Below are 19,778 nucleotides of genomic sequence, written 5' to 3'. Positions count from 1 at the left end.
GGATCGTGTCTGACTCTTTGTGATCCTCTGGACTATATGGTTCATGAAATTCTCTGAGCCAGAATACTGGGCTGGGTAGCCATTCCCTTCTCCAGGGGATCTTCCTAACCCAGGGACTGAACCCAGGTCTCCCACATTGCAGGCAAATTCTTTACCACCTAAGCCACCAGGGAAGTCCAACTTCTTTTTAAAGAAACACTAAAATTTAGGTATTAAGTCGTTTTCAGGTTTTGCAATACAGTCTTTTCGATATTTTGTAAATGTGAATCCTACAAGTGGAATTGTTTATTTACCTGGTATATATGTCTGCAAAATTTATGTTCCTGCATGCAGGATAAGTTGGTTCAGTCATGTCTGAATCTTTGAGACTCTAAGGACTGTAGTCCTCCAGGCTCCTCTATACATGGGCCTGGAGGAGCAAGACAAGCAAGAATACAGAGTGGGTGGCCACTCACTTCTCCAGGGTATCTTCCTGACCAAGGGGTGGAACCTGTGTCTCTTATGTCTCCAGCATTGGCAGGCAGGTTCTTTACCACTAGCACCATCATTTATGTTGGTAGTTACTGCTAAAATGCTATCCATGAACTTTTATCACACTCATTGCTCTAATTCTGAAAAAATTTTTGACCACATTTTAAAAAACACTGCTTAGAAAACATTTGTGGTATTTGAAAATCGGATTAAATAAATTGTGTTTCATTTACATATTTTAGTTATAAAAATATATGTAATTGAATTTGGACATCTATTCACATGTTTAAAGTGGTTTGTATTCATTTTCATGTACAGCTTATTAATGAATATCACACTTTATTTCCATTGCTGATATTTTCCAAATTGATCTTAATGATTTAATTATATACTAAGGAAATTAACAACAACGGACTGGTTCCAAATCAAGACAGGAGTATATCAAGGGTGTATATTGTCACTGCTTATTTAAATTTTATGAAAAGTAAATCATCCAAAATGTCAGGCTGGATGAAGCACAAGCTGGAATCAAGATTGCCCGGAGAAATATCAATAACCTCAGATATGCAGATGACACTACCCTTATGGCAGAAAGTGAAGAAAAACTAAAGAGCCTCTTGAAGAAAGTGAAAGAGGAGTGAAAATGTTGGCTTAAAACTCAGCATTCAAAAATCTAAGATCATGGAACCTGGATGCATCACTTCATGGCAAATAAATGGGCAAACAGTGGAAACAGTGAGAGACTTTATTTTCTAGGGCTCCAAAATCACTGCAGATGGTGACTGCAGCCATGAAATTAAAAGACACTTGCTCTTTGGAAGAAAAGCTATGACCAACTTAGACAGAAATTAAAAAGCAGAGACATTACTTTGCCAACAAAGGTCCGTCTAGTCAAAGCTATGGTTTTTCCAGTAGTCATGTATGGATGTGAGAATTGGACTATAAAGAAAGTTGAGCACCAAAGAATTGATGCTTTTGAACTGTGGTGTTGGAGAAGACTCTTGAGAGTCCCTTGGACTGCAAGGAGATCCAACCAGTCAATCCTAAAGGAAATCAGTCCTGAATATTCATTGAAAGGACTGATGCTGAAGCTGACACTCCAATACTTTGGTCACCTAATGCAAAGAGCTGACTCATTTGAAAAGCCCCTGATGCTGGGAAAGATTGAGGGCAGAAGGAGAAGGGGATGACAGAGGATGAGATGGTTGGATAGCATCACTGACTCAGTGGACATGAGTTTGGGTAGGCTCCGAGAGTTGGTGTTGGACAGGCAGTCCTGGCATGCTGCAGTTCATGGGGTCACAAAGAGTCAGACATGGCTGATCGATTGAACTGAACTGACTGCAATCTAGTAATTTTCTTTGATTAACTGTGTTTTCCAAGTGTTTGTTGCTTCAGTTCAGGAAATGTTTTGTTTTCCATTTTACATAATATACATAATCTTCCCAATGCATCATTCATTCTTTTCAGTCTATGTTGTGCAAGTGAAAAAATATGTACAGCTGTGTAATCACCATAATTAATAAACAAAACATTTCATCACAGTAAATATTTCCTCATTCACTTTTGGAGTCACTTCCTCCCTTCACTTCTAGTTTCTGGCAGACAATGATCCATCTCTATAGTTATATTTTTATCTCATTCAGAATGTTTTATAAATAGAGTCACATATTATATATTTTAAAATTTTCCTTCTTGCCTCAGTGAAGTATAATTGGTAAATTAAAATATTATATAGAATATATACAATTGATGATTTGATATACATTGTGAAATTACTACAATAAACCTTACTTAACAGAGCTATCATCTCAAATAATCATCATTTTTGTTTTTCTTTTGGTGAGACCCCATAAAATCTACTGTCAGTGAATTTCAAGTATATACTGTCTTCACTTGTTCAGTCATGTCCAACTCTTTGCTATCCTATGGTCTGTAGCCCATCAGGATTCTCTATCCATAGGATTTTCCTTCCAGGCAAGAATACTGGAGTGGGTTGACATTTCCTACTCCAGGAGATCTTCCTGACCTAAGGATCTGATTGACATCTCAGGTCTCCTGCACTAGCAAATAGATTCCTTTACTTCTGTGCCACTTGGGAAGCACCAAGTATACATTATTATATTATTAAGTATAGCCAATGTGCTATATATTAATCCTAGGTCTTATTCATCTTGTAACTGCAATTTTATAACCTTTCAGAAACATCTTCACATTTATACCACCCTTCAGCCCTGGCATACTTTCTGCTTCCATCATTTGACTTTTTTAGATTACACATGTGTGATAATACAGTAGTTTCCTTTCTGTATCTGGTTTATTTATTTATTTATTTTTATGTCCTCCAGGTTCACTCATACCTCCAAAGACTGAATTTCTTCCTCTTTAATGAGTCAGTAATATTCCATTGTTTCAGTCAGTCAGATCAGTCACTCAGTCAATGTCTCACTCTTTGTGACCCCATGGACTGCAGCACACCAGGCTTCCCTGTTTATCACCAACTCCCAGAGTTTACTCAAACTCATGTCCATTGAGTTTGTGATGCCATCCAACCATCTCATCCTCTGTTGTTTTCTTTTCTTCCCACCTTCAATCTTCATCAGCATCAGGGTTTTTTCAAATGATTCTATTCTTCAGAAAAGGTGGCCAAAGTATTGGAGTTTCAGTTTCAGCATCAGTCCTTCCAATGAATATTCAGGACTGATTTCCTTTAGGATTGACTGGTTGGATCTCCTTGCAGTCCAAGGGATTCTCAAGAGTCTTCTCCAACACCACAGTTCAAAAGCATTGATTCTTTGGTGCTCAGCTTTCTTTATGGTCCAACTCTCACATCCATACGTGACTACTGGAAAACCATAACCTTGACTAGATGGACTTTGGTTGGCAAAGTAATGTCTCTGCATTGTTTATATATACTCTATTTCTTTGTCCATGTTCTTAGGTTTTTTCTATCTTGGTTTGTGAATAATGCTTCAAATAATATGGGTGTTTAGATAAATCACAGTTCCTGAGTTTGTTCTTCTGCATATATTCAGTTTTCCCAAAACATTGAAGAGAATTTCCTTTCCCCATACTCTATTCTTGGACCCATATTTTAAAGTAAGTTAGCTATATATGGATGGGTTTATTTCTGATCTTTTTATTCTGTTCACTAATTTGTGTGTGTTTTTGTGTCAGCCCCTTACTATTTTGACTAGTAAAGTTTTGGAATGTATCTTGGAATAAGGAATTGTGATGTCTCTAGCTTCATTCTGCTTTCTCCTGAGTAGGATCTTAAGAATTTTTATTTATTTATTTATTTATTTATTTATTAATATATTTTTTCTCCATTTATTTTTATTAGTTGGAGGCTAATTACTTTACATCATTACAGTAGTTTTTGTCATACATTGAAATGAATTAGCCATGGATTTACATGTATTCCCCATCCGAGTCCCCCCTCCCACCTCCCTCTCCACCCGATCCCTCTGGGTAGCAATCATTTGATGAAACTGAACAAGTCTAACATCTCTATCTCTTTCTTTAGTATAATTTTATTTACTTATTTAATTTTGCTGTACTTGGTCTTCATTGCTGCATGGGCTTTTCTTTTGTGGTGAGTTGGGGCTACTCTCTAGATGAAGTGCTGGCTTCTCTTTGCTGTCACATCTCTTGTTGCAGGACATGGGCTCTAGGGCGTACAGGCTTCAGTAGCTGTGGCACACGGGCTCAGTATTTGCAGCTCCCAGTCTCAAAAGCACAGGCTCAGTACTGTGGCACATGGGCTTGGTTGCTCCATGGCATGTGGGATCTTCCAGGCTCAGGGATGGAACTGTGTCTTCTGCATTGGTAGGTGGATTCTTTACCACTGAGCCACCAGGGAAGCCCAGGCTCTTATGAATTTTATGATTATTTTTATATTTCTAGTAAAAATTGCATTGGTATCAATTATACTTCAATTAAATAATTTCAAACAAAAACCCATTGGACTTTTGATAAGGATTGTATTGAGTCTATGATTTGTCTGCTGTGTCCATTTTAACAATATTTTTTCTTCCAATTTATGAACATGTGGTATCTTTCCAGTTATTTGCACCTTTTTAATTTCTTTCACTTATGCCATATTTTTTCAGTGTACAAATTGCTTACCTTCTTTGTTAAATTTATTCCTAATAATTTATTCTTTCTGATGCCATTGTAAATGAGATTATTTTTTCTTTCTTTTGTATAGTTCATTGTTTCTACATGCAATCAAAACTAATTGATGTCAGTTGATTTTTATCCTACAATTTTCTTGAATTTCTTTTATTAGGTGCAGTTTTTTTTTTGGCATTTTCTATATGTAATATCATGTCTACCATGCAGTCTTTAAATATGACTTCTTGCTCTTAGTATCATGTATTTGAGGTTTATGTGTATGAATGGGACTATCAATAGTCCATTTATTTGACTGGTATATATTATTCCATTTTATGGATGTATCCCAGTTCATTTATCCTTTTCTTAAGTAAGACATATTTTGGTTATTTTTAGCAATTTGAAATCATGCATAAATCTTCAAAAAGTAGTCATGTATAGTTATTAAAAAAATCAGAAGAAAATGTGAAATAACTACTTTCAAGATACTAGCTATCAGGAACAATTTACAATGATCACTCAGAGATGTAGAAAAAGCAAGTTTATCTGTAGGCTTTTTCCAGTTTACCACCTTTAACAGTTTTCAAGTTGTGGTATAAGAAGTGTTATGTCAGAGGATCCTGGTAGACTGCTTGAGTTCAGAAGTGAAGTTGAGGGTCTGAGAATACAAAGGCAGCTAGAATACTGAGAGTAGAATACTGCAGAGGATAGACCTATAGACCTGGGGGTGGGAGAGAGAGAGAGAGAAAGAGAAAGAGTGAGGGAAGGAATTCTGGAAACCTGCAGAGGATTCCCCTCAGCTTCAGTGGTAGAATATGAGGGAACTATCTAAAGCTGGGGAAAGAATTACCCAGATGAATTAGAGATAAGAGTGGTTGGTGCTCACACTGGGCCAGGAATAGTGCACATTCTCATCAGATGAGAAACATTAGTTCACAGGGCCAGTATATTGATCTCCTTCTCATTATGGGTTATCCTTTGTAATCTCTTCCTCTACCTTTTGTCTTAAAGTCTATTTTGTTTGCTACAAATATTGCTACCTTGGCCTTCTTTTTGTTTCTCTTTTCTTGGGATATCTTTTTCCTTCCTCACTCTTTCATTCTATATTGTGTTTTCATGTCTAATGAGTCTTTTATAAACCACTTATATATAGGTCTTTTTGTGTTCATTCAGTTATTCTGTGTCTTTGGAGCATTTAGACCAGATATATTTAGAGTAATGATTGATAAGTATGTAAGCTCTTTCATTTTGTTAATTGTATTTGACTTGTCTTTGTAGCTCATTTTTAGCTTATCTGCCTTTGTGATTTGATGACTACCTTTATTTCTATGTTTGGATTGTTGCTTCATTTGTCTATGTGTATTTATTAAATGGACTTCCCTGATAGTTCAGTTGGTAAAGAATCCACCTGCAATGCAGGAAACCTGGTTTTGATCCCTGGGTTGGGAAAATCCCCTGGAGAAGGGAAAGGCAACCCATTCCAGTATTCTGGCCTGGAGAATTCCATGAGCTGTATGTTTTATGGGGTCACAAAGAACAATCTATTAAATAATTTAATTATTTATTAAATAATTTTGTGTATAGTTTAACTTGTTAAGTTCAACTGTATTTTAACTATCATGAATTTTTATATCTTTTTGTTTTGCATATCCCTTAACTACTTATGAACATATAGATGAATTTTCTAATTTTCCTAGTAAACTTCTTACTATCTTCATAAGTGGTTGGTCTACTACTTCTCTGCCTTTAATCTACACTTGAATTTTCCAATGAGATTTTTCTGTTTATGATTTTTACATGGCTAGTTGTGGCCTTTTTTAAAAAAATTGTTTTGTTTATAGAAGTCCCTTTACTATTTCTTATAAATCTAGTTCCATGGTGCTGAGCTTTCTGAACCTTACTTTGCCTGTTAAACTTGATTTCTCATTCAAATCTGAATAAAGCCTTGTCTAGTAGTTTGTTTTGGATTGTAGGTTTTCCCCTTTCATTATTTTTAATAATTAGCTTTTTATATCTGAATTAATGATATGTTTATATATTTGACCATGTGACAAGGCAGAATGAAGTTGTAAATAAAAAGAATGTAAAACACATAATAAGCTAATCTTTCATGAAACAAAATGATTGGACTGACATTTTGCTTTTGCCTGGAGGAGATGAATTTAATCTGGGGCCAGAGACGAGGCTACATCGCTCAGAGCTTTTGTGTAATAAAGTTTTATTAAAGTATAAAGGAGATAGAGAAAGCTTCTGACATAGGCATCAGAAGGGGGCAGAAAGAGTACCCCCCTCCTAGTCTTTAGCTGTAAGTTATATAGTCACTCACAGTCTGTTAATGAAAAGAAAGGAATGTCTTAGAATTTAGAATGGCACCAGATAATTCATCCCTGGCCATAAAACGATTGACTTGAATCTTGTAGAAGGGCAGATTACCAACAAATAGTTTCATTTACATAGATTAGGGAACAATATCTGAGTAAGTAGGTTAGGCCATTTGGCAGAACCAACTTGAAGATAGAGTCTGGGGTACATTAACATAGCTTAAGACAACATTTCCATAAGAAAAAGAAATGTATTGGTTAACTCAAGGTTTGAGAGTAGTTAGCTTCAGGTGAAACCAGGTGTCATGGCAACACAGCATTTTAAGAGAAACCTCCTTTTAAATTTGTATAGAGAAGAAAAAAATGTATAGCTGGTTTGTTTTTTCCTCCGTTTGGAGATCCCTGGCCTTCCTGCCTGTTACCCTCTCACATGAAAAAAATGCATCCATACCTACAAGATTTTCATGATTTTTCTAGTGCAAAGTATATATTCTGTTTGAAATACATTTTTAAGACCGCTGCATTTTCTTATGAAAACACATAGTTTTCGATATAAAATGTCAATATTAATGCTATAAATTCGTGTTCTATATAATGAGTTAAACTATATTTAATACTATGGATTTATTTTAGGTAGTGGGACATTTTCTCTCTCATAATGTAATATTTTAAGAATTAATAGAACTGATTATGAATTTTAAAGAATCATCTTATTAATATGTCATCAAAGTGTTAACTGTTCTCCACACACAGATAGGCCATATTAATATTTGGCTGTCTTATGTGTGTGTCTCCTTCAGAATTTTCCACAGTTTATTGTGATCCACACAGTCAAAGGCTTTGGCATAGTCAATTAAGAAGAATACATGTTTTTCTGGAACTCTCTTGCTTTTTTGATGATCCAGTGGATGTTGACTATTTGATCTCTTGTTCCTCTGCCTTTTCTAAGACCAACTTGAACGTCTGGAAGTTCACAGTTCACGTATTGCTGAAGCTTGGCTTGGAGAATTTTGAGCATTACTTTACTAGCAACAAAGGTCCGTCTAGTCAAGGCTATGGTTTTTCCAGTAGTCATGTATGGATGTGAGAGTTGGACTATAAAGAAAGCTGAGCACCAAAGATTGATGCTTTTGAACTGTGGTGTTGGAGAAGACTCTTGAGAGTCTCTTGGATTGCGAGCAGATCCAACCAGTCCATCCTAAAGGAGATCAGTCCTGGGTGTTCACTGGAAGGATTGATGTTGAAGCTGAAACTCCAATACTTTGGCCACCTGATGCGAAGAGCTGACTCATTTGAAAAGACTCTGATGCTGGGAAAGATTGAGGGCAGGAGGAGAAGGGGATGACAGGGGTAAGATGGTTGGATGGCATCGCTGAATCAATGGACATAGGTTTCGGTAGACTCCAGGAGTTGGTGATGGACAGGGAGGACTGGTGTGCTGCGGTTCATGGGTCACAAAATGTCAGACACGACTGAGCAACTGAATTGAACTATGTATGTGTCTTATTTTTGTACCTGCAAGATGCTTTGCAAATATTATTTTGATTATTTTGCTTAGCATTTAAATGTCAAAAAAGAATGGTGTTTCAGAATTGTAAATGATAATCTTAAGGAGGCAAAAGTTATCAAAGTAACTTAATGAATATGTTGTAAATGATGTAAATTAACCAACTCTTACTTATTTTCCCAATTGAATTATCTCCTCAAATGGATCAGGTTTGTTTGGAGTTACATTTTCATAAAGATCATCCAGTAATCTTCCCAGATAGTTGAGAATATCTGGTAATAACTGATATTTTTCAATATTCCCATCTCTGTGTTTGTGTATAGTGTTTCACAGCCTTCCATAGAGACCTAGGCTCTGCCTTTCATGTGTAAATTAAGCATAAACCATAATCCATGAGCTTCAGCCATGAACTGCAGAGTTTAATAGCAGATATTTTGGGTGATGGAATTTTTAAGAAAGATGCTGACAATATATATCATTCTTATCTCTCTTGTTAATAAGTACTAGGAAACAAAGAGGCCAGAACATATTGCTTTATTTCACAGAGACATCATTCATACAAACCTCTCTCTCTTTGAATGAGGCTTAAAATAAAACGTTATGTTGCCTGCTTTATTCAGTCTGGATTCATGAGCAGTTCAAGTTGTGAGGTGGTGGGTGCTTTTTGCTAGCAAATCACACTGTATGAAAAAACTCATATCTTGATTTTAATTCCTATTATGTGGGGATTTCTTATATTATCTCAAAGGCTTCTCAAACATGATACTACTTATCAAATAATACCAAGTATTTGAGCATTTATTCCTCTGTTGTAGATGTTTCTATAGACTGAAAGTTCATAACTTAATTCTTTTTTAATGTGGTAATATTTGGAGGTGGGCCCTTTGGAAATGACTGGGTAACTTAGATAGGTTTCAAATTTATGTAGTTTTTCAAAGCAATGAGATAAACTTTTGGCTAATGATCTATGCTTCTTGGTCTGTAATCTCCCTGAAGTCAGAGAAAAGTTACATAACTGTCTTTGTGCACTCAGTTTATTGCACAATGTAGAGAATACCAATTTTACTCTATAGACTTTGTCAATTACTTTAATTCTTAATTTATTGAAGTGAAAATTTTTACTGAATATGATTAACTCATTCTACATTATATACATATGGGCTTCCCTGGTGGCTCATATGGTAAAGATAAGCCTGCAATTCAGGGGACCCAGATTTGATCCCTGGGTCAAGATGATCCACTGGAGAAAGGAATGGCTACCCGCTCCAGTATTCTTGCCTAGAGAATTACATGGACAGAGGAGCCTGGAGAGTTCTGGTCCATGGTGTTACAGAGTCATACACAACAAAGTAACACACAGACAGACACACACACACACACACACACACACACACACCAGTTTTCTTAAACTATTTCCTTCACTGACATGCTGCTCATGGTGACCACATTCTCTGGAGCCAATCCAGAGATATGTGTAACTCATTTTTCTTCTTATTAATGCAAGCATACTTGAACATGGTGAGCAAGTGTGGTTTTATGTAAGAATACATCTGAATTGAAATTCAGTTAAATTTATTTTCAATATAATTTCAAATATAGGTATATATTGACTTTAGTAGATAATTATAATAGACCTCATATTAGATGGCAACCTAAACTTGTCATGATGCTTTAGTTGTAAAAGAGTAATTTAAAGATAAGTATCCTGGCTTTTTATTTTGAGTTTGCAAATGACATTATGATTCCTTGTCTTATGTTTCCTTGTTAATAATTGTGTCCGCCAATGCTTATGTTTTCTATTTCATAAAGATATTATAATATTAAATTTAAATGACTGAAATAAAAGCACTCTAGTATTTCTGAATATGCTTGAAGAATAGAATTATTTTCAACCATGTTAATCTAATTCCAGAAATGATGCAAATATAACCAATTTGAAAAAGTACTGCACCCTTTACCTTGTGTGAAGTGCAAATATTATGATAGGGGTTATATAATCACTTAATGTACATGTGAAAATGATATCTACAAGTTATAATTTGAGTGAATGATAGATCAATTAAAAAACAAAATATAATAATGAGAATTTAAATCTAATAGTTACCCACCTAAATGATTAACTTTTACAATAGATAATATCTAGGCTCCATATTAAGCTTGTTTGTTATCAAATACCAACATTCATAAATGATTAGTGGATTTTGTTCTCATCATAGTGTTTTGTCTTCATGTACACCTAAGGGGTAGATCAAAATTAAAGATGAGTGCTATAAAAGTTGTCCTCTGAAGTTCAGCTGTGGACTGTGTGCTTAGTCACTCAGCCATCTTTGACTCTTTATGATTTCATGGACTGGGGCCACCAGGCTCCTCTGTCTATGGGATTCTCCAGGAAAGACTACTGGAGTGGGTTGCCATGCCCTCCTCCAGCGGATCTTCCCAACCCAGTGATCGAATCCAGGTTTCCCACAATGTAGGAGGATGCTTTACCTTCTGAACCTCCAGGGAAGCCTTCAGTTAAGTTACCTGAAATAACTGATTTGTTGAGAAAATTTGCTAATAATGGCGAATACCCCTGGGATCCAATTAATCATAGTTGAAAAACTTCACAGAATTTGCCTACAAACAGGAGATGTGGTAGAACATTTAATGTTCCAGAGAAAGTTCCTATGCAAAGGTGCCATCTATAAATCAACAATGACAGTTATTGTAGATGAGCTGGTTGACATTTCTAAGCTTACAACTTTACTTCTCTCTTGGTGAACTAATAGCTTCCTGGGGCCCTGACTGTAAATCTTTGTCAGAAATGAGCATAGGTGAGATATTTTTTTTCCAGGAAATCATAATCATAGATTCTCAGGTTTAAATTGATCTTGAAAATTATATAACCAGTGCTCATTCACACCAATGTTAGATTTAAACTGCTTCTTTCAGCATGCAAAACTTCTAGGTAGACTCAAGTGCAATACTACCAATGTATAAGCAAAAATATTTTGTCTTTTAAATGATATATATATAAATTATAACAATAAAACAATTATAATTAAATTAGAATACTTTTATAATTCAAGTTCATGTCCAAAATTTCCCCAAGTTAATAATACAGCATAAGAATTTTCCTATGATTCTGCATTAATTTTAAGAAAATTAAAAACTGCTACACATTAATAAAATACATGCATTATATTTTACTTATCTATTTCTAATATTGAACATTGCATGTAGCTTCTAAATTTTCCACAGCTCTGAATAATGGTGTTGAACAGAGATATAAATAATAATTTTTCTCTTTAAAATATATTTTCCTTTACTGTTTTTTCCTAGAAAAAAATACTGTCTATCTAAGAGGTAGAAAAACTGATTTTTATATCTTTATAATTGTTTCTAAATAACTTATTAATCATATCTCATTCTTAACTTATATACGCTATACCTTTATCTTACCTGTTGGTTGGTTCTCAACTCAGCATAAGGAGTGCAATGAAGCTACTGTACTTTGTTTCCACACAAGCCTGCAGTTTTCACTTTGAATAATGTATACCTATGGCTGATTCATGTTGAGATTTGACAGAAAACAACAAAATTCTGAAAAGCAATTATGCTTCAATAAAAATAAATTAATTAAAAACAATTTAAAAAGTAAATATTTTTATCTTTTAAAGAAAAGATAATTTCCACAGAATGTATTTTACTATATTTATGTGTCCTCTTTTATTTGGGGGGAAGGGCATTATGTCGCCAAATGTCTCATTCTATTAGTAATGCAGTATCCTATAACTGGGCTCCCCTGGTGGCTCATTAGTTTAAAAGCCCACTGACCAATGTCAAAGTAAAGAGTTTGATCCCTGAGTCAGGAAGATCCCCTGGAGGAGGAAATGGTAACTCACCCCAGTATTCTTTCCTGGGAAAAACTATGGACAGAGGAGCCTGGAAGGCTATAGTCCCCGGGGTTACAAAAAGTCAGGAATGACTTAGTGACTGAATGACAGAAACACCCTGTAACCAGGAATGATGGATGATAGATGTTATGGAAAGATGAGAGAAGAAGGTGTGAGAATGCATGTAGCAGAAACATAAAGGATTGGGAAGATTCATTCATATCATGGATGGATGAATTTATGCTGTTTAGTAATAAAATCTCAGGAATTTAAAGGCATTTAACAGGGACACGCTATGATTTTGTGAAAACAAGCACACAATACACCTACTAATAAGCCTAGTAACTGTCCAAAAGATATTTGTTGACTGAATGAACTAGTAATAGGTACCTAGTGCAAGTAATAGATTTTATGTGCTTGTTGTTTGTTAGTTGATATATAATTTATATACAATTTATATTTCTCATAGAGATTTATGATAAACAGAGCTAGAGGGCATCAGCACTTGAATTCCTGGTAAGTTTATGATCTGGGGAAGCAGGACAAATCTTTTCACTTTGAAAAGAAAGTTCACATGGAACATGGCAATTCACCAAGAATGCCTCATCACCTGATGGGTTTCAGGCCCTGTAGACACCATGCCAGGCACTGTGAGGAAACACACCTGAATAGCGTATGTGTTCTTGTACATAAGTACCAAGAGTTACCAGGTAGGGTGTGTTGCCAAGGATTTATATATTTCCCTTAACTAACTGCCTGCTTAGAAAGTAAGTTATTGAAAATGTTTTTCTTTCCACAGTTAGAAGTGAAGGTTCAAATTTAAATTCTCATGGAAAAAAGAATAACTGTTACCTGCTTACAGGACCTCTCAGTCTACAAGGTACATCTCATAGCTACAATTTGTATCCTCACAGACACAGAGGAGGGTTTGGAAACTTGGGACAATGAGATAATGTAGTAAAATCAGATGAAGATGGGACAAGAAAGAGAATCCAGATCTCATATACATAACACTGTATTTTCTCAATAAACTGCATATCAAATGATCTCCCAGAGTTGCTTTACAGATGACAGCTAGTAGGTGTCTGAAGAGATAAAAGTCATCACGGAAGAAGTAAGAAATTCTGGAAACAAGTCTTGGGGCACTAATGTCAAGGACATGGTCCACAGTTACAGTGACTGCTCCAGTTTTGTGCTAAGAAATTCAGACTACAATCCTTTCATGATTAACAAGTATTAGTCTTTAATCCTTTGTAGGCAATTCAGGCCCCTGGAAGATGTTACTTCCTAAATGGATCTCCTCAGGCATCCCAACAATGGGTCTAAATTTGCTCTCTTGGGACTCACACAGAATCCACACCTGCAGAAATCTCTTCCTTGTCTTTCTGTTCATTTTCCTATTCACTGTACTGGCAAGTCTGCTCATTGTCATCACCATCTCCCTCAGCCCTGAACTCTCTGCTCACATATACTTCTTTCTCACTTACTTGGCCTTAACAGATGCTTTTTACACATCCGTCATTACACCCAAAGTGATCATTCATCTGTTGTATCAAAGAAGAATCGCCCCCTGGAGTGACTCCTTGAAGCAGATCTTTTTGGCCCACTTCCTAGGAGGCTCAGACATCATAGTCCTCACTGTCATGGCCTATGACCATTATGTGGGCATCTATAAGCCTCTGCACTACATGACCATCATGCAAAAGGGGCTCTGCCAACTCTTGGTGGTGGTGGCTTGGACTCCAAGAATCCTACCTGCCACTGTGTAAATTCTCTTCACGGTTGACTTGACTTTCTGTGGTTTCGATGTCATTGATTACTTTACCTGTGATTTCTTCTCACTCTTGGAAATTGCCTGCAGTGACACTTACAAGATTGGAATGGTGGTGGCAACCAACAGTGAGACCATGTGCTTGCTCATTTTTTTCCTGCTCCTCATCTCCTACATAGTCATTCTGAGCTCCCTGAAATTCTAAAGGAAGATGCAAAGCCCTCTCTACATGTGGCTCCCTCTCTCCAGTAATGATGCTCTATTTTGTCCCTTGTATATTCTGCTACACAATTCTTGTGACCAGTTACCCTCGGAACGAGTTGGTAGCTGTGTTCTTTACAATCTTCATTCCTATGTTAGATCCTATCACTTACATAGTGAGAAACACGGAAGTGAAAAATGCTGTTAGGCTTTTGTTGAAGAGAAGAGTAACTTCATTTTTACAAGATGTCAAGTAAGTAATCGCTTACACACATAGGGAAAATTGTTCCTCTTGTAAATTGTGAAAGAAAGTTTAAAAATTTTGCAGATCACTGACAGAAGAAAACAATGTCCTAAGAATTAACATTTTTTGAATATTTAATAATGACTACACATTTAGGTGAGGGACAGGGAAGACTGGCGAACTGCAGTCAATTGGGTTACTAAGAGTCGGATACGACGAGGTGACTGAACAACATCAGGGCATTTATCACGCATTTTGATAACTTCAGTCTACTTTACCAAGGTTTCAATGTTCATATCTATGGGTTCAGAATAGACAATGGAAAGGATAACAATTATACTCTACTTAATGATTGCAGAGTAAATTTTTTCTCTAGAGTGTTACTGTTTCTCTATTCAATTCTTCATATTGTTACTTGTATGAAATAGGCTTTTCCATAGTACCCTAATTTTAGAACTTATTTTATTTTTGCTTAGCCTGTGCTTAAACAAATCAGGGATAGAAATTCTTAGTTAGAAATGTTGAGAAAGAACAATAGAGCAGAAGTATCCAAAATTTTCTTTTTCTTTTTTCGCCCTACAATTTTATGCAATGCATAAAGTGAGAAACTCACAGAGAAGGGAATAACTTATGATCAATGTCTAATTCTTTTTGTGACACAAAAATTAAGCCAGAATCTTTGAAATTACTCCTTATTTATACTAATTTTCATAAATATCTTATCAAATTTCAAAAGAAAGTCATATGGTTAGAGCCCAAAGCTATTGTTCTATAGGTCTGATACATATATTTGCATTACATGAATCATTTATTATCTATCAGACACATTCATTTTAGTTGATTTATCCATGTACTAAACCGGTGTTTTCATTATCATTATTCCCATTTTATAGAGAAGCAAATTGAAGCCGCAAGTGTTTTATTAACTTACTGAACTTACATCAACTTCAGTTCAGTTCAGTTGCTCAGTCATGTCCGACTCTTTGTGACCTCATGGACTGCAGCACACCAGGCTTCCCTGTCCATCACCAGCTCCCAGAGTTTACTCAAACTCATGTCCATCTCATCTTTGATGCCATCCAACTATCTCGTCCTCTGTTATACTCTTTTCCTCCTGCCTTCAATCTTTCCCAGCATCAGGGTCTTTTCTAATGAGTCAGTTCTTCACATCAGATGGCCAAAGTACTGGAGTTTCAGATTCAACATCAGTCCTTCCAGTGAATATTCAGGACTGATTTCCTTTAGGATGGACTGGATGAATTTCTTTGCAGTCCAACAGACTCTCAAGTCTTCTCCAACACCACAGTTCAAAAACATCAGTTCTTCAGTGCTCAGCTTTCTTTATAGTCCAACTCTCACATCCATACTTCTTCCATAAAGGGTGTCAGGAATCATTACATTGAAAGTACCTTCCATTCAAATGTTGCAGCTGCAAAAATCCAGGCCTTAAAAAAAAAAAAAAAATCAGCCTTTCTTTCAGATGAAACACAATTGTCTGTAGTAAGTTTAGGTGTATAGAGAAGAAAATTATCTACAATTTTAATAATTCACTTTGTCCTTCAGGAAGATGGTGTTAAATTTGTTGTAGCCTTATTTCACATAAATTGATAGTATGGAGTTAGATTTTTTTCTTTTTTTGCGGTAAAAGTAAAAATCCCTCTAAGGTTTTTTCTCATTAGTGAAAACAAGTACTAATGTAGCTTCTCATAAAATAAGAATGATTAAAGTGAACTTTTATAAAGTAGTGGATACCTGCAGTTTTCCTCTACCCATGTGGAGAATACCAATACTACATTACTACATAACTCATAAACCCAAACTCCTCTGACTATGACACTCCAACTCAAATAACACTTTTTTAAACTCAGTGATCAACTGGAACTGCTCCTGCTGCTGCTGTTTAGTTGCCAAGTCATGTCTGACTCTTTTGTGATGGCATGGACTATAGCCCACCAGGCTCCTCTGTCCATGGGTTTTCCCAGGCAAGAATGCTGGAGTGGGTTGTCATTTCCTTCTCCAGGGGATCTTCCCGATCTCAGGATTAAACCCACATCTCCTGCTTGGAGGTGGATTCTTCACCACTGAGCTGCCTGGGAAGCCATCAGCTGTAGCTATTTCTACCATAATTTGAACATACAGTAATGCCTGAGCATGCTATTGGGGTGACAGTGCTTACTAAGTTGTGCATGACTGTCTCATATTCATGCACAGAACATTTTCTCATAAAGTCTAGGTCTGAAAGATTGTATAATTAGCCCTTATTCTATTAAAATGATCAAGTTAGCAATTGCTAGTGAGAATGAAACATTTCAACAGAATCTAGACCAAATGATACATGATTCATTTTACCTTATTAGAGAAGAGGGGAGGGTAATCCAGAGATAAGGATAGGGAAATTATTGAGTAACTGTAATTTCTACTCTAAGACTGAACAGAGGATCTGAAAAGAGAAATGGGCCAATGCTTATGTCTTAGGGGCTATACCATAGGCTCAGTAGAGGAGTGACATTAATGAGGCAGATCTGATAAATTTTCAATTGCAAACTTGAAAGATGTAAGAACAGAAGAAAGGCAAGGCAGCCTGGCATTTTCAGTGGACAGAGTCTTTCTGGTTTGGGAGGGATTTTACAACTCATTTAGATGTTCCTTTGCACTCATCATCAAGAATCTCTCCCAATGGCCAACCACCACCTGATTATCTCAGATTCTTAAAAAATATACATATATGGGGAAGTAAATATGTTTCTCCTAAGAATTAATAACATAAATAATGTTTCATTCTATTGTGTAGGAATATTTTGGTTTAATTTGGATTTTAATGCTATAAAAATATTAGGTTTTAACTAAGGGAAACAAGCTCTTATTTTATTAATAAAATAGCTCTATTATTAGAGGCAATTAAAAGGAGAGTGAAAAAGTTGGCTTAAAGCTCAGCATTCAGAAAACTAAGATCATGGCATCTGGTCCCATCACTTCATAGGAAATAGATGGGGAAACAGTGGAAGCAGTGTCAGACTTTATTTTTTGGGGCTCCAAAATCACTGCAGATGGTGACTGCAGCCATGAAATTAAAAGACGCTTACTCCTGGAAGGAAAGTTATGACCAAGTTAGACAGCATATTAAAAAGCAGAGACATTACTTTGCCAACAAAGGTCCATCTAGTCAAGGCTATGGTTTGTCCAGTGGTCATGTATGGATGTGAGAGTTGGACTGTGAAGAAAACTGAGTGCTGAAAAATGGATACTTTTGAACTGTGCTGTTGGAGAGACTCTTGAGAGTCCCTTGGACTGCAAGGAGATGCAACCAGTCCATCCTAAATGAGATCAGTCCTGGGTGTTCATTGGAAGGACTGATGCTCAAGCTGAAACTCCAATACTTTGATGTGAAGAGTTTACTCATTGGAAAGACCCTGATGCTGGGAGGGATTGGGAGCAAGAGGAGAAGGGGACAACAGAGGATGACAAAGCTGGATGGCATCAATGACTCAATGGACATGAGTTTGAGTAAACTCAGAGTTTGTGATAGACAGGGAGGCCTGGTGTGTTGTGATTCATGGGGTCACAGCTGACTGAGCGACTGAACTGAACTGACTGATGAGGTGTATATTTTGATAGGTTCTTTACATACTTTAACTCTATTCATGAAGCAACAAGTATTATTGGAGAGGTTTTTATACCATTTATACAAGCAGAAAGTGAGACTTAGTGAGTTAAGCAACCATATCAGGTCTCTTAGACTCTGCTTCCTCTACTCGACTCATTTCATGATTCCTGATGTGAAAATACCAAAACACAGATCAGATCATTGGCCACTTCGTGAAGATTATCAGTGAGGCATTCTCCTCTTATTTGATGGGAAGGTCACTTTCTTCCCTTCATCTCTCTGTTTATCTTCATTTCCCAGGTTACTTGCACTCTCTTGATCCCTCTTGTGTCAAGGCAACATGATCTGATGATGTCTTTTCTGCAGGTATGTTTCCCTTCATGGGCATCATAAGAAGTGGGATGCCATAGGCTCAAAAGTAAAAGTCAAATGGTCAAATTTCAAAAGAGGTGACACTGGGTGAAAGAGAAGTTTAGAGAAAAACTGAGGAACTCAATCATTGAAGAGACTGATATTCTATTTGGCTATGAGGGTAGTACCTTGAAGAGATAAATTGGTGCTATTTACTTAGGATTTTATTTGCTGGTATTTCATAGTGTTAACACATATTTAAAAAAAAATGGGTGCATGGTGAATTCAGTTTAAGTAATTTTGACATTTTTTTTTTAAATACACTGTTTCAGTGCCTACGGTGGACAGAGTTATGGAAGCTATATTTTTCCATGGAATTACCTTCCCATCTTTCCTGTTCTTTCACATGTTCCTTTGAAACTCAGCTAAAGTATTGGTGTTCAACACTGAACAATACACACAAAGGTTGTTTTTATCTGGAACTTAAATTCCAGTGGGGAATAGATGGATAATAACCAAGTAAAAAACTAAGCAAAAATATAATTTTGTTAATAATGGGTAAGATGAAAAGCATTTTATTAGAAGTTGATGCAAGAGAGAAGAATTGGATAGAAATCTGTGTAGTTGTTTGTAGCACAAGTAGAATTTCACTTTGGTTCTAGTTTAAATAACATCATGTCCTTTGTTTTTAAAAATAAGTACATTATTTTAAAATGTGTGTTTGAAATTGGGGTTGGGTTATCTCTAGGGGAAATAAATATTTCTTACTAGTTTTATATATTATTATATATGAGATGTATTATATATGAGATATACACATAACCCAAATAAAGAGGCAATATATTTGTGGTATTACTACATTGGCTGTCAGGTTCTTTACCACTAATGCCACCTGGGAAACCCCCATGTGATATTACTATTTTTGAGGGGCAGATAATTAAGGGAACACAATATCTAAGGAACACTTTTAAGGGGCAACAGTGAAAAAAGATTCATGAATACTGGCCTAGATCATGTCTAAATAGTCAGGTAAGACCATGGAGTAACTAGAATGTTAGTAACAGTCATCCAAGCACAGAAGCTGGCTCATCACCTGTGACAACCATATTTAGTAAAATCAAGAGGCTCCTCTTCTCAGGAGACTTCCTAGATTTTGTACACAACTGCATTAATGAAACAGTTATAATCTGTGAAAGGCTTTCTACCACTGAAGCTAGTAAAAGAAGGCTGACTATATTCCCAAACATTTCTAAATTGAAAGCATGCCATTTGAGAGTACTAACTGTTATGCAGTGATAAAGAATTTAATTCTTATTT

At 36.0% G+C, this 19,778-nt stretch overlaps 1 pseudogene; it reads left to right on the top strand.

The window, feature by feature from the left end:
• Positions 1 to 13,581: 13,581 nt before the first annotated feature.
• LOC139033682 (olfactory receptor 4C12-like) lies at positions 13,582 to 14,519 on the top strand (annotated as a pseudogene).
• The last annotated feature ends 5,259 nt before the right edge of the window (positions 14,520 to 19,778 follow it).

Source organism: Odocoileus virginianus, unplaced genomic scaffold (assembly GCF_023699985.2).
Source record: "Odocoileus virginianus isolate 20LAN1187 ecotype Illinois unplaced genomic scaffold, Ovbor_1.2 Unplaced_Scaffold_32, whole genome shotgun sequence".
Taxonomy (NCBI): domain Eukaryota; kingdom Metazoa; phylum Chordata; class Mammalia; order Artiodactyla; family Cervidae; genus Odocoileus; species Odocoileus virginianus.
This window is presented reverse-complemented; position numbering and strand designations above follow the sequence as displayed.